This window comes from Chiloscyllium plagiosum, chromosome 14 (assembly GCF_004010195.1).
Source record: "Chiloscyllium plagiosum isolate BGI_BamShark_2017 chromosome 14, ASM401019v2, whole genome shotgun sequence".
NCBI classification, from domain to species: domain Eukaryota; kingdom Metazoa; phylum Chordata; class Chondrichthyes; order Orectolobiformes; family Hemiscylliidae; genus Chiloscyllium; species Chiloscyllium plagiosum.
The window spans coordinates 19,207,323-19,233,186 of record NC_057723.1 but is presented as its reverse complement, the minus strand read 5'-3'; the positions used below and the strand labels follow the sequence as shown (position 1 = coordinate 19,233,186).

General features: G+C 39.0%; 1 protein-coding gene across 14 annotated transcripts in view; it reads right to left on the bottom strand.

Moving 5' to 3' along the window:
* Positions 1–25,864, bottom strand: part of LOC122556528 (teneurin-2-like) — a 1,106,639-nt gene that overhangs the window by 987,422 nt on the left and 93,353 nt on the right. For all 14 annotated transcript variants that reach the window (XM_043703277.1, XM_043703278.1, XM_043703280.1 and 11 more), the window contains exon 2: positions 9,277–9,364. The gene's annotated coding sequence lies outside the window, so the exon portion shown is untranslated. The remainder of the gene's footprint in view (positions 1–9,276; positions 9,365–25,864) is intronic.

Below are 25,864 nucleotides of genomic sequence, written 5' to 3'. Positions count from 1 at the left end.
CTAATTTACTTCAGAAAGATACATAAGCAGCTGGGTGTTGCTCCATCTTCTGATTCTTCTTGGTAAATCTTAAGATAGAAAGCACTAACGAATGCAGGGGATTCAAGTGGCTGAGGAAGAAAGGAGATCGAAAATACTTGTTTTTTTTTAAATCAGCCAGAAAATTTGACAGCAGTTCCGGGAAAAAAAGAAAATGTTTCGACCTACCTCCCAAAAAGAAATCAGTGTTCACCACTTAGCCATTGTGAATGGTCATCTCACACTCACCAGAGGTATATTTTCTTCTTCTGCTCCATTGACATAACTTCACTGGATGCATGGCTGGAATTTGGTTTAAATGTGTAAATGCTCTCACTTTATGGGTCTCATGTCATAAAGGATTACAGAATACAATTGAGGCTGACCATATGGTTTAGTATAATAGGGATGGATGTTGTGGTGTAAGAGCTGTCATATTTCTTATGACATATTATACCCTTCAGTGGATGTAAACGACATACTCGAAGAGAGTTTAAAGCTCTCTCAGGCTATTTTCTTAGCAGAGGATTGACCATCAGAAAATGTGTCTTGTTTTCTCAATCCAAAATAAAACTTCTCTGACTGAGGCAGCACACTTGCTTACGTAATAATCTATAATTCATCAGTGATTCATTTTTGTTGACCCAGATTCTGTACAATGCTCAGAATCCCTCTTAATACTAAGCATTTGATCATGGCTTTGCAGATGTTGAACAGAAATTAGAATGTTTTCTTTAAAAGGTTATGAATATTGGGAAAATTGGAACACTCAAGACTGAGATCAATCTATTTTTGTTCAGTATATGTATCGAGGGGTTTACAGCAAAACATGGTTAAATGGAATTGAATTACAGATCATCAATAAGCAAATCGAATGGCAAAATAAATTTAAGAGGCTGAATATCCTACTATTCTTCCTAGCTTTCACAATATTAATAAATACCATGATCACAAGGTATTTAGACTGCTTTATTGAATTGAATTGAATTGAATTTATTGTCACGTGTATCGAGGCACAGTGAAAAGCTTTGTCTTGTGAGCAATACAGGCAGATCACAGAGTTAAGTAGCATAGATAAGTAAAGAATAGGTAAATAGCGGCAAAAACAAAAACACAGGCACAGGCAAATGTTAAGAGTTTGTGGGTCCATTCACTATCCTGACAACAATAGGGTAGAAACTGTTTCAAAACCAGCTGGTGTGGGTGTTCAGGCTTCTGTACCTTCTCCCTGATGGTAGAGTTTGTAGAAAAACCTTGCCAGGGTGGGATGATCTTTGAGAATGCTGGCGGCCTTTACTTGACAGTAGGTGGATTCTATAGATGGAAGGTTGGCCTTTGTGATTATCCAGGCTGAGTTCACCACTCTCTGCAATAGTCTCTGATCTTGAATGGTACAGTTGCCATACCAGGTAGTGATACATCCAGGCAGAATGCTCTCGATGGCGTACCTATAAATATTGGCAAGGGTATTCGCCGTCATGCCAAATCTTCTCAGCTGCCTGAGGAAGAAGAGACATTGTTGGGCCTTTGTAACCTGTGTGCCCACATGAAGAGTCCAACAGAGCTTGTTGTGGATGACCACTCCCAGGAGCTTGACACTCTTCACTTGTTCCACCTCTGTGCTGTTGATGGGTAGGGGGGCATGAGTAACATCCAGCCGAAAGGCAATAATGACTTGTTTGGTTTTGCTGGCATTGAGAGCTAGGTTGTTCTCAGTGCACCATTTTCCACATCTTCCGCCTCCTATCTGTATCTCCCTATTCTCAGTTAGTTTCCTGTTTGCTTTCCAAGAATCTTAAATGGAATTTAATTAAACCTCCTGAAAATCCAAGTCAACTATATCTACTCAATTTTTCTCAAAAAAACAATTTAGCTAGTCTCTGAAAGAATTCCAGGAGATTTGTGAAGCATGACTTGTTTTATCAAAATGCATGTTGACAATTAATTATGTTCGTTGTTGCTTTGCTGATAAAAGTTGATGCCAATCTACTTGGTAGTTCCCAAGTCAAGCTTAATTTCTTTGTTGAAAAGTAAAATAATATTTTTGGTGGGGCCCCATTCAAATTTATTTCATATATTTGTAGAAAAAAATGTTTAATCATAAAATGGTTACAGAGGGAGACTATACCCCCCATTGTGTGTATGTGAGCTCTTCATGAGAGCAGCTCAGTCCATCTTATCCCCATCATCCAGCAATATTTCTTTTCAGATAATTTTTCAATTCTCGACTGGGATGGCATGGTGGCTCAGTGATTAGCACTGCTGCCTCACAGTGCCAGGTACTCAGGCTTGATTCCAACCTTGGGTGACTGTGTGTGCAGTTTATACATTCTCCCCATGTCTGCATTGGTTTCCTTTAGGTGCTCCAGTTTCCTCCCACAATCCAAAGGTAGGTTGGCCATGCTAAATAGCCCATAGAGCCCAGAGATGTGCAGGCTATGTAGGTCAACCATGGGAAATCAGTTACAAGTTAGGGTAGGTGGCTGTGAGTGGACTTCTTTTCGGAGGGCTGGTGTGGACTCGATGGGCCAAATGGCCTGGTTCCACACTGTCGGGATTCTATGATTCTTTTGAAAGTCCTAATTGTGGAAATTTGAAACACTAAAGTTATGAGAGTTTTGTAGGATGCTTGTGGCTTGTCTGACTTAGGGAATGGATTTTGAGTTTTGACAGTATTTGAATTTGTGATGCTTATAGCTTAGTACTTAGGTCTGGTATGATTGGATGTAATGTTTGTTAGTATTTTGCTGCAGGATTTGCACATATCTATGGACATATATAAAATACAGTAGATTCTTGAATAATTAAAAGACTGAATAATCACAATAACTGAGTCTTTGAGAATGGAGTACCAGAGAAGATGCAGTTGGAGTATGTTAACACTGGGTCAATCAATGTGAAAACAGTTGTGAGCCTTTTTCTGGAGAACTGGAACAGGAAAGAGGAGGGGGAAATGCCATGAATTTGAGTACTGGAAGAATTGCAAGCAGGCAAGAGTAATCTAAGAAGTATGCTAGAATCTGACAGCAGTGGGAGAGGGGGTCACAGATTTCTGGAAGAAGAACAGAAGGGGAGGGGTTTCTAATTTGATTGAGAGGTAACTCTGAGTGTGGAATGCAATGGGGCTCATAGCCTATAGGAATGGAGGAGCAGAGGAACTTGGGGATATATTTGCACAGACTATCAAAGGTGGCATGGTAAGTGGAGAGAGCAGTAAATAAAGCATCCAGTATTTCCAGCCTTATGTGTAGGACCAAAGAGCAAGGACGTGACGTTGAACTCTACAAAACATTTGTTAGACATTAACTGGAATGCTGGGTCCAGTTGTGGGAATCATATTATAGAAAAAATGCAGAATGGTTTACTTGAATGGCTCCACATACGAGAAACTTCAGCTCAAAGGATAGATTGAAGAGGTTGGGCCTCTTTTCCCTGGAGAGACGGATGAGAGGAGATGTAATTAAGGTTTTCAAAATCATGAGTGGGCTGGACAGATTAGATATTGGAACTGTCAGTGACTAGTCAGTTCAGACGGTGTCCTCAGCGATCCTACCAGTTACTTAAAGTTGTGAGATTGTGTTCATTTATTGACCGAAATCAGTGAGTAGCAAAAATAGCCTCTTTTATTCAGCAATCACAGCATAAGTTTGAGGTGGCAATAGAATCCCAAAATACAGTTCTTACAAGAGCTCCTTAATACACAGTTTTTCAATATATTAAAATCCCATTACTATGCTGTGACATTTTTATCTATAGTACACAAAGGTTTGAAGGGCTTCTGTCCTGGGAGTCAGGAGATGGATTAAAACATATGCTAAGTGCTGACTGCTACTTCTGGTGGGAAGTCTGTCTGGACTGCTTGCATAATTAGTAAGTGTTAGTCCTTTGGTCTTTAAAGTTAGCAAATATTCGTAAAAATGCTAGTCCTATATGCTCTAATTTAGTTAAAAATCACAACACAGCATTAATGAATTTAGCGAGCTGGTAAGTGAGTTAATAAAGATAAACTATAACACAATATCTCATAACACAATATGTCACAGTCCCCCCTTTTGATTCTATGACCTCTCACAATAGATTAAATAGTTTCCACTTGCAAAATAAACAAGAACAAGAGGGCAAAGATTTAAAGTGTCATAGAGTCATAGAGACCGAAAGCACAGATAGAGGCTTTTCAGCCCATTGAATCTGTGCCAGTCAGAAACAAGCTCTTCTGAAGAGTTCTGATTTTTGAAAGAAAGGAGAGAATTTGAAGCCACTATTAATTAAACTTGTTAGGGGACTTGTCAGCTTGGTACTGGAATTTTAAGATATTTCTTTGAGGGAGCCAAAACAGTCTTATGGATGTTAGTATGTGGCCTCTGGATTCACCGCTGGATCCTGCTAAATCATTTAGCTTTTAGTTCTTAAACCAACCCCATTGGTTCACGATGGACTGGTGTAAACAATGCTCCTGTCCTGTTGCAGTCTCATCTCAGTGAGTAAGAGGCTTTTCAAGGCTCCCCAACATGCTCAACATGGGCCAGTGCCAAAGATTTGGTCTTGTTCCAGAGCAACAGTAGGATCTGAATGCAGAAGTTCAAGTGGCTGTAAATCTTTGCAACCAAAGCACAACAAGCTGGTGGTACATTGGCTAAAGTGAAAGGAGATGGTGCTGGAAATTGGTCTCTATCTTAAAGAAAATGTAATTGTAGGAATGGATTTTGTGACGTGAGAAAAAGCTTTTTCACACAATGAGTTACTAGAATATGGAATGCACTGCCTGGAAATGTTGTGGGAGCAGGTTGAAATGAGGCATTCAAGAGGGAAGTGGGTGCTAATAGCATGCAGGAGTATGGCAAAATGGCCGGAGATGGTAGAACCAGTGCAGGCACAATGGGTAACTTCTGCACTGTAATAATTCTGTGAGTTTGTGAGGAACTGGAGAAGTGATCCTGGTTTATTTACAGGTGCATTTTCTGGAGGGTTCCAGCAGTGGTAATTTTGAGGAGGATAACCATTAGAAAATAGAATTAGATCCATGCTGGCTGCTTTAGAAATTTCAGTTGCTTTCCCCCTTATTTTTGAGTTCTGCTCACATTTAGGAAACAAAATTAATTTGCAGAAAATGCAAAATATTCCCTTAAAGGTGAGTACTGGAAGATGAACAGACACTGATTTGAACATGAGAAGCAAATATAAACTGCATAAAGGATGGGGAAGCAAGAATACAGGGGTTGGATCAAGAAGCGCAAAAGGTGGGAATAGCAGCACCACAGGGAAGTGTAGTAAAGGTACTGGAGAAGGATGAGAAACACAGTGAGTGAGGCTCTTGGGATGTCAGAGAAGTGCCAACAGGGAACATATACTCCTTCTGTTGCAGTAATCAAGTCTAATTTTGCAGATGCCCTAGTTGTCTGCTCACATGATTGCGTTGAGCGAAACTCATTGTTTGTTTCCATTACACAATTTTTACATACACACTGTCCTAAGAGTTGTTTCTGATTTGTTCTCTTCACCCCGTTCAGAGATTTTTAAAAAAAAATGATTTACAATGCCCTCATTTAACTCTTTAAACAGTTTTCAATCTGCTAATTTTCAGCAGATGCTAAAGTGACATTATTTATTATGTTGTTGTCTCTGTAACTATGAATTTTTATCCATGTTGCTTTTGCCAATTTTCTACAAAAATCAACCAAAGCTTGGTATCCAATGCTATCAAGCAATCATTCTGCCAACTATGTACTTGATGCCCATTGGCATCAAATGCTCCTCAGCAAGCCAGCTTGTCAACTTGATATTGACTGGCACAATATCATCATTGTTCTAATCAGTATTTAAACAGTTCATATCCGATCACTTACTGAGAAAGTACTGGCTAGCTGGCAGTGCTTAGTTCACAGTGTTTCTTATGTTGTATATTTTCTTTTGCAACTTGCTGAAATATTTGATTACAACTTCCTTGTACATAGTTTCCACCTTTATGTAATCTAATTCTGTTGATTAAAGTCTCATTGTAAATTAGTTTCTTTCAACAATACAAAGTTCTGTTGTATACAAAGATATGAGGCAACTGATGCATAAATAGACATAATATGTTATTCACAGTGTATATATTATTAGATTAGATTAGATTACTTACAGTGTGGAAACAGGCCCTTCGGCCCAACAAGTCCACACTGCCCCGCCAAAGCGCAACCCACCCATACCCCTACATTTACCCATTACTAACACTACGGGCAATTTAGCATGGCCAATTCACCTGACCTGCACATCTTTGGACTGTGGGAGGAAACTGGAGCACCCGGAGGAAACCCACGCAGACACGGGGAGAACGTGCAAACTCCACACAGTCAGTCGTCTGAGGCGGGAATTGAACCCGGGTCTCTGGCGCAGTGAGGCAGCAGTGACTGACAGCAACTGACAGAAAGCAAGTGATCTCAAGTTTAAAGTTTAGACAATGGAAAATGCTGAGAAATATTGTATTGATGGAGTTGTGCCTGGTTTGGCAGATCATCAAGGCGATATCATAAATGTTTTGCAGTACCGCAGAACCAAGAGTGGAAAATACTCTTCTCTCATACATCAAGCAAACCCTTGTACCAAAGGCTATAAAAATAGAAAGGTTACTCTATGGGGAGCACCTAGAACCACATTTGTGGAGCAATAGTGCATTTCACATTATATACAATTGACTCTATATAAACACTAATCTCAGTCAAACAGAAAACATCCAATGGACTAAATCATTTCCCATTACTCAATCAGCCGAGTTTCAATAGTGCAAGGTTTTCCCTCTCGAAAAGGCTTTCAATGAAGTCTTTAACTTTGCTAACTATTGGACTGTATATTGCTATACTTATCTGAAGCATTCTCTCATAAAATTAAATCAAACATATTTAAAATATATGAACCCCTCTGGTCTATTTTAACTTGTTTCTAACAGAATTCAGATAAATGTAACTGATTCCCACCACCTATAATTCTTAAAGGATTTCTCATCTTTTCCAAATTCAACAGAACAATCCCTCTTTTAGGAGAATGGCTCAGAGGGTGTTACTCATTGTCCGGACTACGAAGAGAATCCTGGATTTTATGTAGCTGAATGAGGTAAAATCAGTCAGTCTTGCTAAAAGTGAATGAGTGTTAATTTTAGGTGAAAACCGACTAAGCAGTTCATCTTTGTTCAGTCTCCAGATTCGCATATAGAGAACCATCACTTGGTTGAGGGACCAAGGTCAAGTATAGTTTGTGAAACTTTAAGGAAGGGATATATGCAAAAACAAAAATGTCACAGAATTTAGAATTAAATAAAAACTGCATGTTCCTTAGTGGTCTGGGCTGAAACTCTGAGCTGCACTAATAGCCTCCCAGGAATCCAGATTTGTAAGAAGCCAGTGTGAAATAGAGCCACAATGTTCCAACTCTGATTATGTGACCTTTGCTTCCTTTGAGTATCACAGCCTTTTGGGAAGGCACAATAGCGGGATTGACCTGATTAGTACATAGGAGAAAAGAACTGTTTGACAGATGTGTGGTGGTGGGGGGGTAGGGTTAGGGAAGACTTTCTTAAAAGATAGACAGGAGAAAGTGAGGTCTGCAGATGCTGGAGATCAGAGCTGAAAATGTTTGCTGGTAAAGCACAGCAGGTCAGGCAGCATCCAAGGAACAGGAGAATCGACGTTTCGGGCATAAGCCCTTCATCAGGATAGACACTCAACTTAGCCATCTTCAGCTACTTAGTCAAATGCCTTCACTTTAAGTAAGATCTGAACAGGAAATTTGCACTGATTATTTCATCATGTATTTTGCCTTCATATACACTAAGGCCTGGACAACAAGCAGGCTGGGCCTAATAAATGTCAAACAACATATATGCTGCACAAGTGTCAGGCAATGACCATCTCCAACCAGACAGAATCCAACCATTTCCTTTGTATTCAATAGCATTACCATTGCTGAGTCCTTGACAATCTTTCGTTATGACCACAAATTTAACTGGACCAGATATTTAAACACTGTGGTGATAAAGCAGGTCAGAATCCAGAAATTCTCTGACAAACATCTCATCTCCTGACTCTTCAAAGTCTGTTCACAAGGCAAAAAATCATGATTTTAATGCATATGTTTTGCATTCCTGAAAGAGAGCAGCCCCAAAAACATAAAAGGAACTCAAAACTATGTAGGACAAAGCAGGCCACGCTAATGGCATTGCATTTTCTACTTCGACTACTTCTCAGACCATCAATAAAAGTTGCAGCAGTGTGCACTAACTGCAATAAAAACCAAATGAACTGCAGATGCTGGAAATCAGAAACAAAAACAGAAATTGCTGGAAAAGCCCAGCACATCTAGCAGCATCTTTTGAGAGAAATCAGAGTTTACAATTTGGGTCAGTGATCCTTCCTCAGATTTCTGGGGAACTCTTCCTCAGCTGTGAGGAAGGGTCACTCGACCCGAAATGTTAAGTCTGATTTCTCTCCACAGATGCTGCCAGACCTGCTGAGATTTTCCAGCAATTTCTATTTTTTGCACTAACTACAAGATGCATTGAGACAACTTATCCAGGTTCCATCAACAGCATCTTCCAATGCTGCTAACTTGACCTACCAAGTAGGTACTTGGAGATAATGTCCACTGAAAGTTCCTCTCAAAGTCACCCATCATCCTCCCTCCCTCGCCATCACCAAATTAACATCCTGAGACTCTTTCTGAAATCGCATGGTGGGTGCACCTACACCACATCACTGCAGCAGTTCAAGAAGACAGCTCGTCACCACCTCCTCATGAGGAGTTAGAGATGTGCAATAAGTGCTTGCCAGCAATACTCACACCTTACAAATGAACAAATAAAACAGTGGACACAATTTGGTGGGATCCCAAAATGTAGAACAACTGTCTCATTGGAGTAACTGATATGAATTTTTTTGACACATTTAAGTGGAAATTAAATAGGAAACACAGGGAAAGAGAGTAGACACATATGTTGATTGGGTGAAATTAAGTTAGGCGTGTACAGGCTTATAAAAAACAGAACTAATCTGTTGAATGGCCTTTTCCTATGCTTGAAAGTCAATATGAAAATGGAGAATAATAATCTACATGTGGAGTCTCTTGTAGAACTGCAAATCGTGAAAAATACATTAGAACATGGAGCGATAATAATACCTACTGCCATAATTGTTAAACACCAACTTGAATAAAAACCAACATCTGAATTTTATAAGTATATTAGCACCAAAAGAAGCGCTCACCCTCAACAGCCAGACTTTCGCTCACCTGGAATTAACTTGTCTTTTAATCTGCTTCAGATCTACCTCAGTTCACCCACAGGCCTACACTCTCATTGTTGGTCCACCATTGGTATCTGTAATACAATCAAATTAAACAAGTAGGATTGGTTTACATTATTTGAATTCTTTTTAAAAAATATATTACATTTGAATATAGGATCAGAAATCAGCCATTCCACCATTCAATGAGATCATGGCTGATTTAACTCGATGTATGTAAGAGAGAAATCACTGAATGAATGATTGTAGTTACTGAAGCAGAAAATAAAACATTTGACTGTTTTAGTACTAAATAATGCAATTTAAATGAACAGTGCGAAACCTCTTGTTTTTTGCCACAAACATCTTCTGCTAGTGCTGTGTAGTAATTCTCAGAAAAAAAGCATTGACCTCAGAAGAAGGTCAGAGACATTGATCGGCGAGATACCTCGACGTCTTGTTACAGGTAGAATTTCCTTCATTGTCTCACAAGCTAAAAGACTGCTCAGATATAGAATTCCAAAACCTGAAATGCCTGGTTCTCAGGTTTCAGTATAGTCAAGCATAATAGTAACAAGTATTCAGAGTGAGTAGCAACGTACTGGTGTGCAAAGGTAGAACTCACTAATAATGTGTAGAAAATGGCATGAATATCTAAAAAGTCACTTTTGTTTTGGTCAGTACAGCTTAACTCTCAGACCCAGAAGGTTAGGAAGGTTGGTCAGTCCATCAAACCACTAGCACACCACTCTTAACCCTTCTACCACCACCCTTCCTACCATCAAGTACAGCAATAATGTTGCTGTGTCCATCTTTGTGCCACTGCCAATGACTGTGAAAATTCCAGCAGGGACAATGGGTAACTGCCAGAACTGAAACCTCAGAATCCGTCGGCAGCGAAGTGTTTTACCTCTGAGCCTGGAAGCAAGCAGCGTAAAACATAAACAGGGCAAATCGGAGGACCAATGAAATTCACATGTGGCTGGATTATCATCAATAGGTAGGCAACCTGCATTTTTTCTGTTATATATCGAGTATATTCAGAACACTTAATGCCATGTTTTCCACCAAAAAGATCATTTAAAATCAGATTTCTGCAACTTTTGTAACCAATGACAATTAAGATACTGGCTTCGTGAATCTGAACTTCTTGTTCTTGAATCAAGTATAACAAATTCTGACAGTTAATTTGGAAGGAGACCCCTTGCTATTTCTTACTAACTGAAGAGCCTGCAATTATGCTATCCAAACAGCTTTGTAGGTTTACAGGTTTCATATTGGAGTGTTGTTCAGGCAAAAACTGGAAAAGCCATTTCATAAGTCACTGTAAGAAAGTCTACCATACTGATCACTGAAGATTTAACATCATGTACATTTGTTCATTAAACCATATGTGGTTTTGGTGAAATAACAATTCAACTTTGATAAGAAATATGCTACATTATAGTTTTTAAACACTGGCAACATGCCTTTACTGGATAATGCTGTTCTTTTAAGTCTGGTGGAAGAAATTTCTCTAAACAAGCAATGACAGGTTATCCAACCTCTGAATATAAAAAGGTGATTTTTCAAAGGATTAAAGGGGTGATTTCTCTTTATTATCAGCTCAGTATCAGTGAAAGGCTGATCACATGAAATGTGATCCAGGCAAATGAAAAGTAATAATTACAATAGTCCACTGAACTGGAATTACGCATCAAGTTTCCCTAGTTGCAGTAGGATTATGAAATACTTTACACATTTGTTTGCAGTCTCTAATCAGAGAAAAAGCTGAGTTGTTAAAAGTCTGACCTCTGCTGTCATTTACCAGACCAGGACACCCATTGCACTAGCACAGAGCATGAAATAAAATTAAGCTGACAATCTGCAACATTTTGTGAGTTCATTAATTATTCAAATAACAGCACGAGAAAACATTGTATATTATTTGGTCGAATTTTTTAGGTGAAACTATGTTCAGTAACATGAGGAATGTCAGAGCTAGAACCATGTTAAGGTCACTTCTAAATGAGAAATTAGGATGAGTTAACTTCAGTTCTGTTCAGTTCTGTAAATTTTACCCACATCAACTTATCCAGCAATGAATATCATGAATTAAATGTTAACCGTTGTTTCTTTTATTCTCTTCTGAAAAGATTTTTTAATCCTAACCTCGGGGGTACAATCTGACATCTCTAAAATCACACTAATTACTCTTCTAGATTTTACAGGGTGAATTAAACATTCCCCCTCACTGCCGTGGCAAATATTCATAGGTTGTTACTACAATTAAAAGCAGGATAAACTGCCTTGTACATTATCCTAGTAAATAGACCCAGGGCAAGTCTGGTGAGTTACTTGATGAAAAATTAAGTACTTGCAACTACAGGAGTCCCACTTATCTGATAGAAATTTGAAGAAATCACTTCCCATATCCACAGACAAAAACTTTGGCCTGAGATAGCAAGGGTTAGATGATTAACATAGTAAAACATGGGGCTTCCTAAATGGAGTCTGATACCATGAGCTCTGCCTCTCACAGGTCTTTTCTTCCTTATCCCCTGCTTATGTAGGTCTTCTCCTCTCTCCTTCCCTTCTGACAGTTCTCATTGGAGGTCATGATAATTTACAAGCCTTTAAATGTGGTCTCAATGGGAAAATATTTGTGAAGCACTGTATTAAGGGCTGTTGTCTGCCTCCCTCTTCCTCAAATATAACCATTAGGCTGACACCTATCCTGAGTTTGAGGAAATAAATAACTTGGATTTACATCTGACCTGCTACAAAAGGTCATATCCAAAAGCACTTTCAGGCAGTCACATTTGCAACATGGAAAATTAAATACATAATCTGTGCAGAGTATGGTCTCACAAACCGCAATGTAATAATGATAAAATGTTCTGTTTTTAATGTTGCTGATTGAGAAATAAATTTTAACCATTATGGTCATAAGTTCTAGAGATCGTTCAACCCATCAGGTCCACACTGGTAAAAAAAAAACCTTTCTATTCTAATCCCATTTTCCATCATTTTGCTTATAGCCTTGTATGCCTTAACATTACAAGTGTACAACTAAATACTCCTTAAATGTTATGAGGGTTTCTGTCCCTATTAATCATAAACCAACATTGTGACACTACCATACTGTTTCTATACAGCAATAGAGTATCAGTCTGGAGTTTGTATTCAAGTCTCTGAATTGGAACTTCAATCCACTCAACTTTCTGTGTAAGATGAGTGCACTACCAATGTAGAAATCCTACAGTGTGGAAGTAGGCTAATCAGCCCATCGGGTCCACACCAACCCTCCAAACAGCAACCTATGCCGACCCACCCCCGCACCCTATCCATGCTACCCTGCATTTCCCATGACTAATCCACCTAATCTACACATCCCAGATACAATGGGCAATTTAGCATGACCAGTCCACCTAACCTGCACATCTTTGGGCTGTGGGAGGAATCTGGAGTTCCCAGAGAGAACCATGCAGACACATGGAGAATACACAAACTCCACGCAGTCAGTCACCCAAGGGTGAAATCAAACCCAGGTCCCTGGTGCTGTCAGATAGCAGTGTGAACCACTGAGTCACCGTGCTGCCCAGATTTATAGGTAATGAAATAACTGAAGCAGAAGTGCAGTAAGCTTTTGTTAAACTTCTAAAATATATCAGTGACATAATTGTGGAGGGAATCACTCCATTCCTTGGTTCATTTACATATCTATCCTACTTTTTGGGGCCTTTATATGGCCTTGCGTAGTGTTAATGTCAATTGGCAAGAGTTCTGTTGCGCCTTATAGGGGTACAATGTCCAGATGTCCTGAAGAAGAACAAAGCAACAATGCCCCTTTGGTATGGGCAACGCGCTGAGCAGAAGACTTGTGTGCTTAGGATAGAAAACACAATAATCCGTTATCGTCTTCAAGTTCTAACACTTCTGCGGGAGATTCATCCTCACTCTATATTCTGCAATTGCATTCATTTTTTTGCAAAACTCTTGAGTATTTTCTTTCAGAGCCTGTCCATATTAAGTACAAAATTGCCTATATAGCAACTTGCCATTTGATAAGCTCTCTTTCTTTCCAATGCTCCCTCTCCATTCCAAGCACTGTCCAAGCTATGTCAAAAAAGAAAAAAAAAACTGACACAAATTCATTGTTTTTAGTGTCACCTACCATTTACCAGAAAGCTCATTTACGAGTATTGTGGCAGCATTTAGCTCACTATCCAAACTAAGAGTTAATTTAAATTTAAAACACTTCTGAAACATATTTAATCATACTGGATGCAGAGATCAGAAGCAACTCACACGAAATAATGAGGAGCACTCTTCAGTGAAGTAAAACAAAAACACACAATTATAAAAACAGACTTGGCTTGAAGTAATTTAAAATGCAAGGCAAATGATTGACTGCAGGAACTGATTAATATTTCCATTTATGAGCAGAACTTAACTTACTCAAGGAATTATTAAGCCTATCATTTACCTGATCTTTTGTAATCCTGTATTTGGACACTTTATTAAGAACAGCTATTGAAATGCAAATTTATAAACACATATGAGAGAAAGGCTACTATACTATGGCTTTTGTTCGCATAGCAAAAGCACATACACCAGGAACTACAAAATCATGAGTTGTCAAATATATGTTCTTCTACAAAATTGGAATGTTGTCTTTGCTTCATTAGATTTTATACTTTGGGGCGATACTCTTCCACATCCCTTTGCACCTTCCCTCACAGGAACAGTTAACCTGTCCTCTAGCTGCTGCTGGTACTTCAGTGGAGGAAAGAAATGGGAAAAAAGTTGCAAACATAGAGCATCTTTCACAGTCTCAGGACATCTCAAAGCGCTCTGCAGCCAGTTGTGCATCTTTGAAATTCTACCGTTGTTCCAATGCAAGAAGCAACCCATACAATTTGCACACAGTTCCCACAAACAATAAAAAAGACTTGCAGTTATATAGAACCTTTCATAATCCCTGATCTATCACAAAGTGCTTTACAGCTGATTAAATGATTTTGAAGCTATTGCAACACAGCAGTTAAATAAATGATCAGATCACCGTGTTTATGGGAGTATTCAGGGATGAGTAATTCCAGAAAAATGGGAAGAGATTATCTTTCCTTCGACAAATAATGTGATGGGATAGTTGACATTCAGAAGAATGGCACTTTAGATCATGCAGCATTCCGTCAGTAGAGCAATGTAGTATTAAATTTGATTATTTGCTCAAAAGGAGTTCTGACTGGACTTGATTAGATTAGATTCCCTAGAGTGTGGAAACAGGCCCTTTGGCCCAACAAGTCCACACCGACCCTCCGAAGAGCAACCCACTCAGACCCATTCCCCTACATTCACCCCTAACTAATGCACCTAACACTACAGGCAATTTAGCATGGCCAATTCACCTGACCTGCACATCCCTGGATTGTGGGAGGAAACTGGAGCACCCAGAGGAAACCCATGCAGACACGGGCAGAATGTGCAAACTCCACACAGACAGTCGCCCAAGGCAGGAATTGAACCCAGCTCCCTGGCGCAGTGAGGCAGCGGCGCTAACCACTGAGCCACCGTGCCACCCAACAGGTTCTCACTAACAACTTGCTGCATATGAGGGAATAAGAAGTAAAGAATTAGATCACCTGATCCTGAAATGGCAGTTAAAGTCAGGACTTTGAGGTTAACCAAAATGTAAATTATATTGTGTTTGGTGAATGACAGAAAACATCAGAATGTAACAAGTTGTTGAGCACACTTGAGCATACAATGGTAGCCATTTAAGTCTGATTGTCCTTTCAATCTCCTGAGCTCGTGCTAACCATATAATTCGATCAACAAAAAAGGCAATTTTCTATACATCATTCTACATCACTATTACAATGCTGTGGCCTTGTGCATTTGAAGTGCACTACTTCTGCGTTGTCATGAGTTGCCGTAGAAAGTACAGGCACAACATGTTTAACTCATTCTTAAAACCCTCACCTTGCTCCTGTTTCCTCCCTGTGCAAACATTGTCTGATAGGATGTCATGAAAAACCATATGAGAAAGCCATCACATTAAAGCTGCAGTGACTAATTATATGTATCTTATCTGAAACAAGAACTTCAGTCAAGGAATCAGGTCCTTAACTCTTCCTTTGTTTCTGGGTAATGTTTTGTATGATTTGTAGAGGATGGGTGGTGTAGGAAAATAATTAATCATGGTACAAGCTTAGTAATAGCCTGAAAGTACGTACTTAAACATTAGTTCGGACAAATTAGTTCTGTACTTTGGCATCCAAATAAAACCTCAGGTAAATAATTTCACTTGTGCAGAAATGTGTTGCTTTAAGTGACCCATGCTCATAATCTTCTACTTCCCTAGTGAAGATTGTAGAGCATACATCAAATCAACTATGATTTTAACATAAATACACACATGTGCACATCAATCAGTCTCCTGTGGTGTTGCACACAAGAGTCAAGATCAAGCAAGGTCTTCGAATAAAGCACGGTTAGAGGACAAGGGTAACTGTACAAAATCAGAGAGACTGAATGCCTTTATTTATATATTAAAACAATGTATTATATTAGCTAATTCATAAATTTTCTCCAATTTGGGAAGTGGAATTGTTTAAAGGAATTGGAATTGTCAGAAGAGAGATAATAAGCTCACTTTTACAGGACTTTGGGAACTGGATGCTGGCCAAAAAGTGGCTTGTGTGCCCTTACTTGGTGAGTGCTCCATGGTTTTCCTGTGGGCAGCCTTCAAATTGATGACTTTCAGGCAGACTGTCCAAGTAATGAAGGTGGCTGACCCTTGATGCTGTCAGCACAATGAAGAACGCTGGCAGCTCAGAAGCCTTTGGGAGAGATGGCACTGCTGAGGTAGATCAGAAACCTGAGGAAACTTCAAAGTAGATGTAACCTCCAGAACGTAAGTCAAAAATAAAATTCAAGAAACTGTTAAACTTGAAAGGGTTCAGAAAAGATTTACAAGAATGTTGCTAGGGCTGGAAGGTTTGAGCTACAGGGAGAGGCTGGAATAGGCTGGCTTCAAGTGTCTGGCAGAGTATTCTCTGCTGCCTATGCATGGTTACAGGCTTAATTTTGTTATTGTAAAAATTAAGTAGCCACAGCTGTCACCAGTCTCACTTGCCATGTGCCTGACTTCTCAGACTCCAGTGTTGATCCTTACACACATGGGATACAGTGTCAACTCAGAGAATGGTATTTTGTAGTTCACGAGTCATCAACTGCTTAATCGTACAGTACATACAAAAGATTCAGTTATATCCCACTGCAACAGCAAAATTAAATTCAGTTTTGCTACAATTATTTTCAAAATCATGGTCATTGATGCTTTACGTTAGACAGAAGCCATGGTGCTGGACTTTGCTCTTTTCCTTTTTTTTTATCTATTTTGCCCAGAACCCCTCCACTTCTCCAACTGATTTTTGAAGATAATGATGTTGCTTTCTACAATCCTTTAGAGTCACTGCTAAAGCTGTTTGGGCAGAAAGACAACAGACTGTCAGCACATTGAATTCAAATTTGGAGATAAAATGATATTTTCAAATTAATGGGATTAGACTTTCATCTCAGCAATCATTTTGGAATTGAAATGGCCACATGTATGGCATCCAAGACGTACCTTCTCAGAGGTCCACCATTTTAAAAACAACCATGACATGAGATGCACAGTCAAAACATTGACAAAATAATTCAATGGAGACAAGCATATTCCTGAAAATAAATGACAGCTGAGAGTTTGTTACAGGTTGTAAGAAGTTTATGCAGGACTGCTAACTAATTAGATCATTTGAGAGACTGTGTTTGAATCCTCAATAATGCTGCAGCAATTTAAGCACACTCACAGCTACTGTTGATTCTTGACTCTTACAGGCGTTGTGTGTATCTTGTGGTTACACTGAGCTACAGACACTAGTCCTGTGGGCTTTTCCTGACAAGACATCTCTATTAATAGGACCAACAATTAAACTTTTCACTGAAATAATACTGACAAAGAAATCTCAATTACCTCGAATAAAGCTAAGAATAGACTCACTGAAGTTATGTGATAAGATGCTTATAAATTGCTCAGTTGATTCAACTTTTTCACTGCTTTTTAAACATCTGCTGTTAATAACCACTTGCAAAACACGTTAACTCATTAAATATATTGTGTGTGCACAAGGTAAGGTGAATTACGCTAAGTTACTAACTGATAATATTATTCAAATTATTGCTAGACTGAATTTCAAGAACTTCAAATATCCAAAATGATATTCTTAGTGTAGAACGTACAAGTCATCATACTCCACTGGACCCCAGGACTGAGAAATTAGTTACCTGACGAACAAGCAGTGCTCTGAAAGCTTGTACTTTCAAATAAGCTTGTTAGACTATAATCTGGTGTTGTCTGATTTTTTAACTTTGAGAAATTACAGGAGAGAGGTACCCTGGGGAAGAACAGTTGCTCACAGTCATTTCATAACTAACTGGTTGTTAACAGGTTAAAGATGGAATTCCCATTCATCAGGGACAGGAAGTTCAACCTCACAGAGCTGCCAGACTTTGATTGATCTCTTAATGTACTAACAGGAGCAGTAGCTGGTTCTGCCATTAACGGATGAGGCAATAGATTAGAACTTCAGAAGTGTTTGGGGTTAGTATATTGGGTGAAGGCCAGGATTTGAGACAACATGGCTGGAGAGTGTTTAATTTGGAGGGGGTGTACTCTGAAGGGTCCGGGGGGCTAATGTGGGGAGGAACCTTTCCCACACAATACAAACCCATGCAGGAAAACTAGATAGGTTGTTCTGTCCGATCACCAATTCCTGCTTGTGGCAGCAGGATGATTCAATAATGTGAGCATAGGTTTCCCACAGATTGTCACCTGGCAGGAAGGGTCACTGATCAGCATTTCTGCCAGTGGTACCTGTATGTCTGTCCCTGCCAGTTTGTAGTTGGGATAAAGGCAGTCAGGGAGTGAGCAGCCAGGCTGCCCGATGGGTTTAATACCTTTCCCCTCTTGGTGGAGGAGTGCTAAATCCAACTCTGTGATATTTTAAAGTTAGAAGCTGGACACTGATCTCAAGTGTCTTTCCAAGCAAGGGCATTGAGAGTCTAGCCCAACATTCAGCTAGTCAACTGTCAACATATCAGATTTATGAAAACAAATAAAATCCTGGGCTCTCAGCTGTTGCCCTCTTAAGCTTAATCCTCTAGAAATATTTATGAAAAGCTTTGATATCTAACATAATCACAGAGAGATTGGTCTGGGCTTCAAACTCCTTGCCATTGCAAATGCTCTCTTCGAACCCTGCATTATGGGTGTTTAGTAGCTGCAAGAACAAGTGCATTAGTTCCCACATGAGCTGTAGGCATTTAAAGAAGGAATGATTCTGAATTCCCAATTCATTGACAGAAAGTATGCACGGGTGATTAATGATTAAGGAATGTTCGATCCTTTGTACTTCAGCTTTTCAAATTTAACCATAAACTTTGTAATTTAAGCACTGTGATCTCAAGACATCACTTTCATTTCTTTGAATAAATGATTTGAAAAGAGGGCTAAAGCAGTATTTACCAAAGCCATTTCCTTGTGTCCTGTTACTGGATCAGATACTATGACTGGGCATATCACATCAGTCACTGTCATATGCTCTTGCCCATGAACAATGCTCCAGACAGATGATGTCAGCCCATAACTGAATACAACTTTGTTTTCAGTAGCATTGATTAAAACAAAGAAACATCCTTTGGTGATCAAACCTATTCCACCTTCAAGAAATTGCTGTGATCAAAATAATTAAAAACTGACTCTAATTGCTTCTCGAAGATAATAGAAAATAAGAGGTGTGAAATGCATTCTTCTGTTGATTCCTTAAATAGAATGCTGCACAGAACAATCATTTGGGAATCAAATCACAATGTGGATTGCCTGTGTTTAACCCACTAGAAGCCCAAGGAAAAAAATATATTAATCACTTGCAACCTTTTCTGCAGAATTTGAAATTGTAGATTCCTCAAAAAATATTGCCAAATGTATCTCAAAACCAATACCATTCTTAACTGTACACAATTTTTCCCACAATGTCTGGCCGAACTATCAAACAACCAATAGACAAGTTTGAAATGAGTCTGAATGAAGCATATTATTTTCCTCACATGATTTTATTTTTAATGATGCTTTTCAGAATTTACATTCATATGTTTTGACAAAGTCATTATAAATTTGGATTACATAATACTTGCGAGAGGAAGGTTTGAAAACTGTCTTTGCTTTTGAAACATCAGACACTGTGAAACATAGTGTAAGCTCCCTCGCATTGAGCTGGGAAAGGAAGAAGAGTACAGTAGGAATATTCCCTGAATTAACCTTTTTCTTCATCTCTAAGATACTGCAAGCTTCTCATCACATTTCTCTCCCAGTCTATTCCCTCTTCCATCACTAGGTTAAAAGCACATCATTAAAAGGTAATATTTAGTGTCTGTCATCTCATCTTTGCTTCCTCTGAATTATGTGGCAAATGAAAGTTATTTTGAAATAGTATTAACTTTCTCTTGGCCCCACTTTTCTCATCACAGATTCATACATGTGAAATAACGAAGATGGACCCAAACTGTCACTCAGCCTGTCGTACTTCAGGGTCACGTACATAAAAACACAATCGATTTTTAGTCCCAGGTAGTAGATGCATTAGGCAAACTTCTAAAATTAAAATGAAGTACTATTTCAGCAGGAGACACTACAGCACACAACAATTTGTGGACTGTCCCCTAATGGAAAACATGGTTAACCCCTCAAATTCCACAAAGACATGTATCCAGTGAATTCAAAGAATTGTAAAGAACCTATTCCCAGAATCTTATAAATGGAGAAATGATGAGGGATTCCATATTTTACTCGATTGCAACAACACATGTTTCACCAGCACAGAATAATTTCTCAGTACATTCTATGTAGAAATAAAAAGCATGAAAATGGTTCAAACAAACAGCTCTCTGAACTTGTTCATTCTCCCTTGTATATTGACATGATTGCTTTTCTGATCATTTTTAGAAAATAAGCAAGTGATGTTTAAAAAAAGAATTATTGGACCAATTCACCCAAAGTTTACATAGAAATTGAAAGCAGAGTCCATTAACCTTAAGTCTAAATCTGAAAACATATTCCATTACTCAAATCTGACCAAGAGTTGCAGACATGAGTCGGCACGATTCAGATCAGACCTGCCAAATCAATTAAGATGTTGCTGGATTATTGTAAATGAATGGCCTAGTTTTGTTTTTGAGAGGAGGTTAAATCCAAGGAAAGGCAGGATTGTTGTATAAGATTATTGGATCAAACCCAGTCTCTAAGTTTTTCATGAAGATCAGTGTCACCTCAATTTATAGTTGTCTTATTTCCCATCATTATTGTGAATATTCCAGTCCGTTTTAAGCTGAAATCAAATATATCGAACTGATAAAAAATATTCTGTTGTGCTTTATGATAATGTTAAGTGGCCTGTCTCCTCTGGAATATTTATTCTTGTCACATTAGGTCACATACTAATCTTAGTTAAAGGTAAACACAGTTTATGGAATCAGCTTACTGATATGGAATTAGACAGTATTAGAAATAAAACACAAGACTGGAAGCTTGGCATAGAAGTATGTTACAGAATTTACAGTTATTTGGATTATTGGGGGGTAGGAGATTTGCAACACTTTATACTTTATAATTTTTTTTTGTAAAAGCTGCATTCCTTACTGAGTTTCTACCTACTGTTTCTAACAGACAGCTGCTAATTCTGAAATCAATGCAACCTCTTAAACAGAGTTTTACTTTTGTAGGCATCAGCTTTGTTGACAGAATGATGCATTCTTAAATTATTTTTCTGTTTATGTATATAACAATTTGTTTTTAACTTAACTAACAGCAGTTTTCCTGCGAAAGCAGTCAGTTCCAGCATGAAACATCAAACTTGGATTGTCTGAAATGAATGAGGTAGATCATGACTTTGTGAAATTATTTTAAAAAGTGCTGTTGTGCAAAATGGGTGATTGATTACTTGTTGCATCTCTGCTGATGTTAATTTTGATTGACAAGAGACCCACCCCATGTATTCCAAACACTTTATTCAAATTTTAACAATTGCAGACATACCTCTGTTATATCCATTTATATTTTAACCCTCCATGGGATACAAGCATCATTAGCAAACCCAGTATTTGTTGTCCATCTCTAAATGCCCTCAAGAAAGTGGTGGTGAGCTACCTTCCCAACAAATGAATACTTTGCTACACTACTTCTGAGAAAAGTTAAGAGGCAACCATATTACCATGAGTCTAGAGTCACATAGAAGCCAGAACAGTTAAGTGCAGCTGACTTTATTCTCTAAAGGGAATTGGTAAACCAGATGGGATTTTACAACAACCCACTAGTTAATTGGACATTATAACTGATATATGTTTGTTTTGTGTCTTCATGGGATGAGGGTATTGCTGGCTCGGCCAGCATTTATTGTCCATCCCTAATTGCCCAGAGGGCAGCTAAGAGTCAACCACATTGGGCTGGGTTTGGAGTCACATATAGACCAGACCAGGTAAGGGTGGCAGTTTCCTCACCGAAAGGACATTAGTGAACCATTTGGGTTTTTCCTAAACATTGACAACAGATGCACAGTCATCATTAGATTCTTAATTGCAGGTATTCATTGAATCCAAATTCCACCATCTGCCAATGTGGGATTTGAACCCTGGTGTCTCGAACATTTACCTGGGTCGCCTGATTATCAGTCTAATGTTAACACCATTAGGCCATCACCACTGAATTTAATTAACTGAATTTTAAGTCATGTATTTAGATGATTCACCCACATCTCCAAATCGCTTCAACCACAACAAAAACACTATTCTACTCTTCTTAGCATGGATATTCATGTCACTTGTCCGGATGGAATATCTATCACAGACAAGATGTGGAGGTATCAGTGTTAGACTGAGGTGGACAAAGTTAAAATTCACACAGCATCATGTTATAGTCCAACAGGTTTATTTGGAAGTACTGCTTTCAGACCACTGCTCCTTCATCAGGTAGCTGTGGAGCAGGATCATAAAACACAGAAATTATCACAAAATATTACAGTGCCATACTGCTGAAACGACACATTGAACAAATCTAGATTGCTGTTTGGTCTTTCATTTTTTAGAATGGGTTACAGGTTTTGGTTCATTAATATGTAAATCCCAGGACTTCTTTTAAGTCTCATTCTCGAGATAGCTGAAGGTTTTATAAAAAAAAAGTGACATCTCAGCTCAGACAATGTATTAAAGGTGTGAGGTTAGGATTTGTCTGTATCCCAATCTTGAGTCAGATTGGTTCTATTTCCAAAGTAGGGATTTATAAAATGTTACATAGATTGACTGCCTGCAGATTATGTGCTTTTTTGAGCAAAATAGAATCTGTCTGATATTACAATTCTGTAAATACAAATAGACTGATATGAGTGCATGTGTGCATGAGAGAGAGTGTGAGTGCATGTGAGTGTGTGCATGTGAGTGCACGTGAGAGTGTGTGTGTTTACGTGTGTGCATGCTTGATAAAGTGCATATGTGAGTGCGATGGAGTATAAGCCTGTGAGAGGGTGCATGCATGGGTATGAGGGAGAGCGTGTGTATGAGAGAGGGTCTGTGCATGTGAGTATGTAAGAGTGTGTGTATATGTGTGTTTGCGTGTGTGCACATGTGTGCATGAGAGAGAGAGTGCATAGTGTAGTGGAGTCACCTATAGTGTGACATGAACCCAAGGTCCTGGTTAAGGCCAACTCAATGGGTTCCGAAGTTGGCTATCTGCCTCTGCTCAGCCACTCTGCATTGCTACGTATCCCAAAGTCCACCTTGGAGGATGGACCCCGAAGATCTGATGCCGAATGCCCCTGATCGCTGAAGTGTTCCCCAACTGGGAGGGAACACCCCTGTCTGCTGATTGTTGGGCGATGTCCATTCATCCGTTGTCATCGCGTCTGCTTGATCTTGCCAATGTACCATGCCTCGCGGCATCCTTGCCTATAGCATATGAGATAGATAACATACACACACATACTCACACTCACGTAGACCCTCTCTCATACACACGCTCTCTCATACATGCACACCACCCCCCCCCCCCCCCCACTCACACCCACGCGCACACCCTCTCACAGGCTTATACTCCATCACACTCACACACACACTTTACCAAGCATGCACATATGCAAACACACACTCCCTCACACTCACATGCACACACTCACATTTTCTCATGCACACACACACACAAATATATATAAGTCGATGGGATGAAATCACATTTGCAACATTATATTTGCAGATATATTCTATTTTGCTCAAAAAACACACAGTCTGCAGGCAGTCACTGCAGGCAGTCAATCCATATAACATTTTATAAATTCCTACTTTGGCAATAGAACCAACCTGACTGTAAATTGGAATACAGACAGATCCTAACCTCACACCTTTACATTGTCTGAACCGAAATGTCACCTTTTGTTTATAAAATCTTAAGTTATCTTGGGAATGTGACTTAAAAGAACTTCTGGGATTTACATATTCATAAACTTAAATCTGCAACCCATTCTAAAAGATGAAAGATTTAACAGCAACCAAGGTTTGTTCAATGTGTCATTTCAGCTGTATAAGTGTAATCTTTTGCTCTGAAATCTGCATCTTACAATCCTGCTCCACAGCTACTTGGTGAAGCAGCAGAGCTCCGAAAGCTAGTGCTTCCAACTAAGCCCATTGGACTATAACCTGGTGTTGTGTGATTTTCAACTTTATCACAGGCAAGGGAAAGTTCTTTCAGAACTATTGGCCTCAATAGAATAACACATAAGTAGCAAAGACAGCTTGACAATACAAGAATGGATCGACTCATTTAATCACCAACACTGGATGTGAATCAGAAATAACACTTTGTTACACAGATTAGGATCTTTTACAAGGAGCATTAAGTATTTAGTGTGTGACAGAACCTGATGGGGTAGATGAAAAATATTCAGTGAGACTCGCAATGCAAATTGAGGATTTTTTAAATGTTGAATCAAGATTACAACTTTAATTGCTATGCCTGTATGATCTATGCAATAAAATATTTGGGAATGGATGGAAAGGTGATTGGAGTTTATTCCCACATGTAATTGCCCAAAGTTCTTGTTTATTCATCAAGGTAAAGGTTACTACTTGTGTAATTGCATAGAGTTCCTGTTAATTCAGCAACAGAAGGTTACTCACTGTGTAACTCTGGAGACATTTTGTTTATTCAGCAGGGTAAAGGCTACTTGTATGTAATTATATTCCATTCATGTTTATTCATTGGGTTTAAGGCTGGGGGAACATGGCAGGAGACTAACTATGCACCTAATGTCTGAAAATAAAACTTTGTAATGTTCAGTACAGACATTAAGGACAAACAGTGCAACCACATTACATTATTATTGTATATCACGTAAGTGAGCTCAAAAGTCTAATCAAAATACTCTGTGATAATATGAAAAATGCACCATCTATTTTACACTAATTATTTACTGCTGCAAGATTGAGGAAGGACAATCATTGTTGAGCGGAGGATATTTTCAAGTGTTTTCAGATCTAAGTTAGAACAACACTTCAGCACAACAAGGAAGCTATGCTGCATTCTTAATGGTGTTACATTTCACAGGATGCTTATCAGATCAAGTGGACATAAAGGATCCAAGACAATAAGTTGCTTTGATCTCCTGGTCAACAATTCTTTGGTAAGGAAATCATGAACTTGTTATTTATCTCAATTTTGTTTGTAAATCTTGTTCATAAAATTGGCTGCCACGTTTGTCGACATAACATCCGTGACTATACATTGGCTGTAAAGTGCTTTGGGATCCCTTCTGAAAATAACAGAAGGAATGTAGCTCTAAGGACAGAATCCATAGGGGTTTGAAATGATGTAAATCATGGTGAGAAATGTGAGAGAACTGTGAGAAGTGCAGTGAAGCCTTTCTCAATGTCAGGAGCAACCAGTTCCATTTTTGAACAGAGTAATGGATTTGGGGATGAGATCCTCAGTGGGGAGTGGTGAGGTGCCTATCAATGCGAATTATTCCTTGTTGTCAGCCTCATTAACTGCAGATCTCACCTCCTGAATATGCATGATTTGGAGATGCCAATGTTGGACTGGCGTGTACAAAGTTAAAAATTAAACCTGTTGGACTATAACTTGGTGTTGTGTAATTTTTAACCATGAATATACAGCTTCCAACCTACCTCCCACAGTAAGGAAACTAGATGCTGAGAATACCTGACATAAAAATGTGAGCATCTAACACTGGCTCATCGCGATCATGTCCGGAATTCCAACTCAAACAACCGAGACCAACAGGGCATGCTCCACTGGCGGTGGCTGCACGCCAGCAACTATCATTGCAATGCTATTACGAGGATACTACAACTACAGAATACTTTGAGCAAAAAGGACAGGAATCCAGCTGGTTGACTGGGCCAGGTTGCAGCTCAGAGGTGCTCATTTGCTCTCGTAACCCTCACTCACCTTTCTCAAAAGTATCACATGATCACTGGCTTGCCTTTATGCCGTCTGCCTTCTCAGC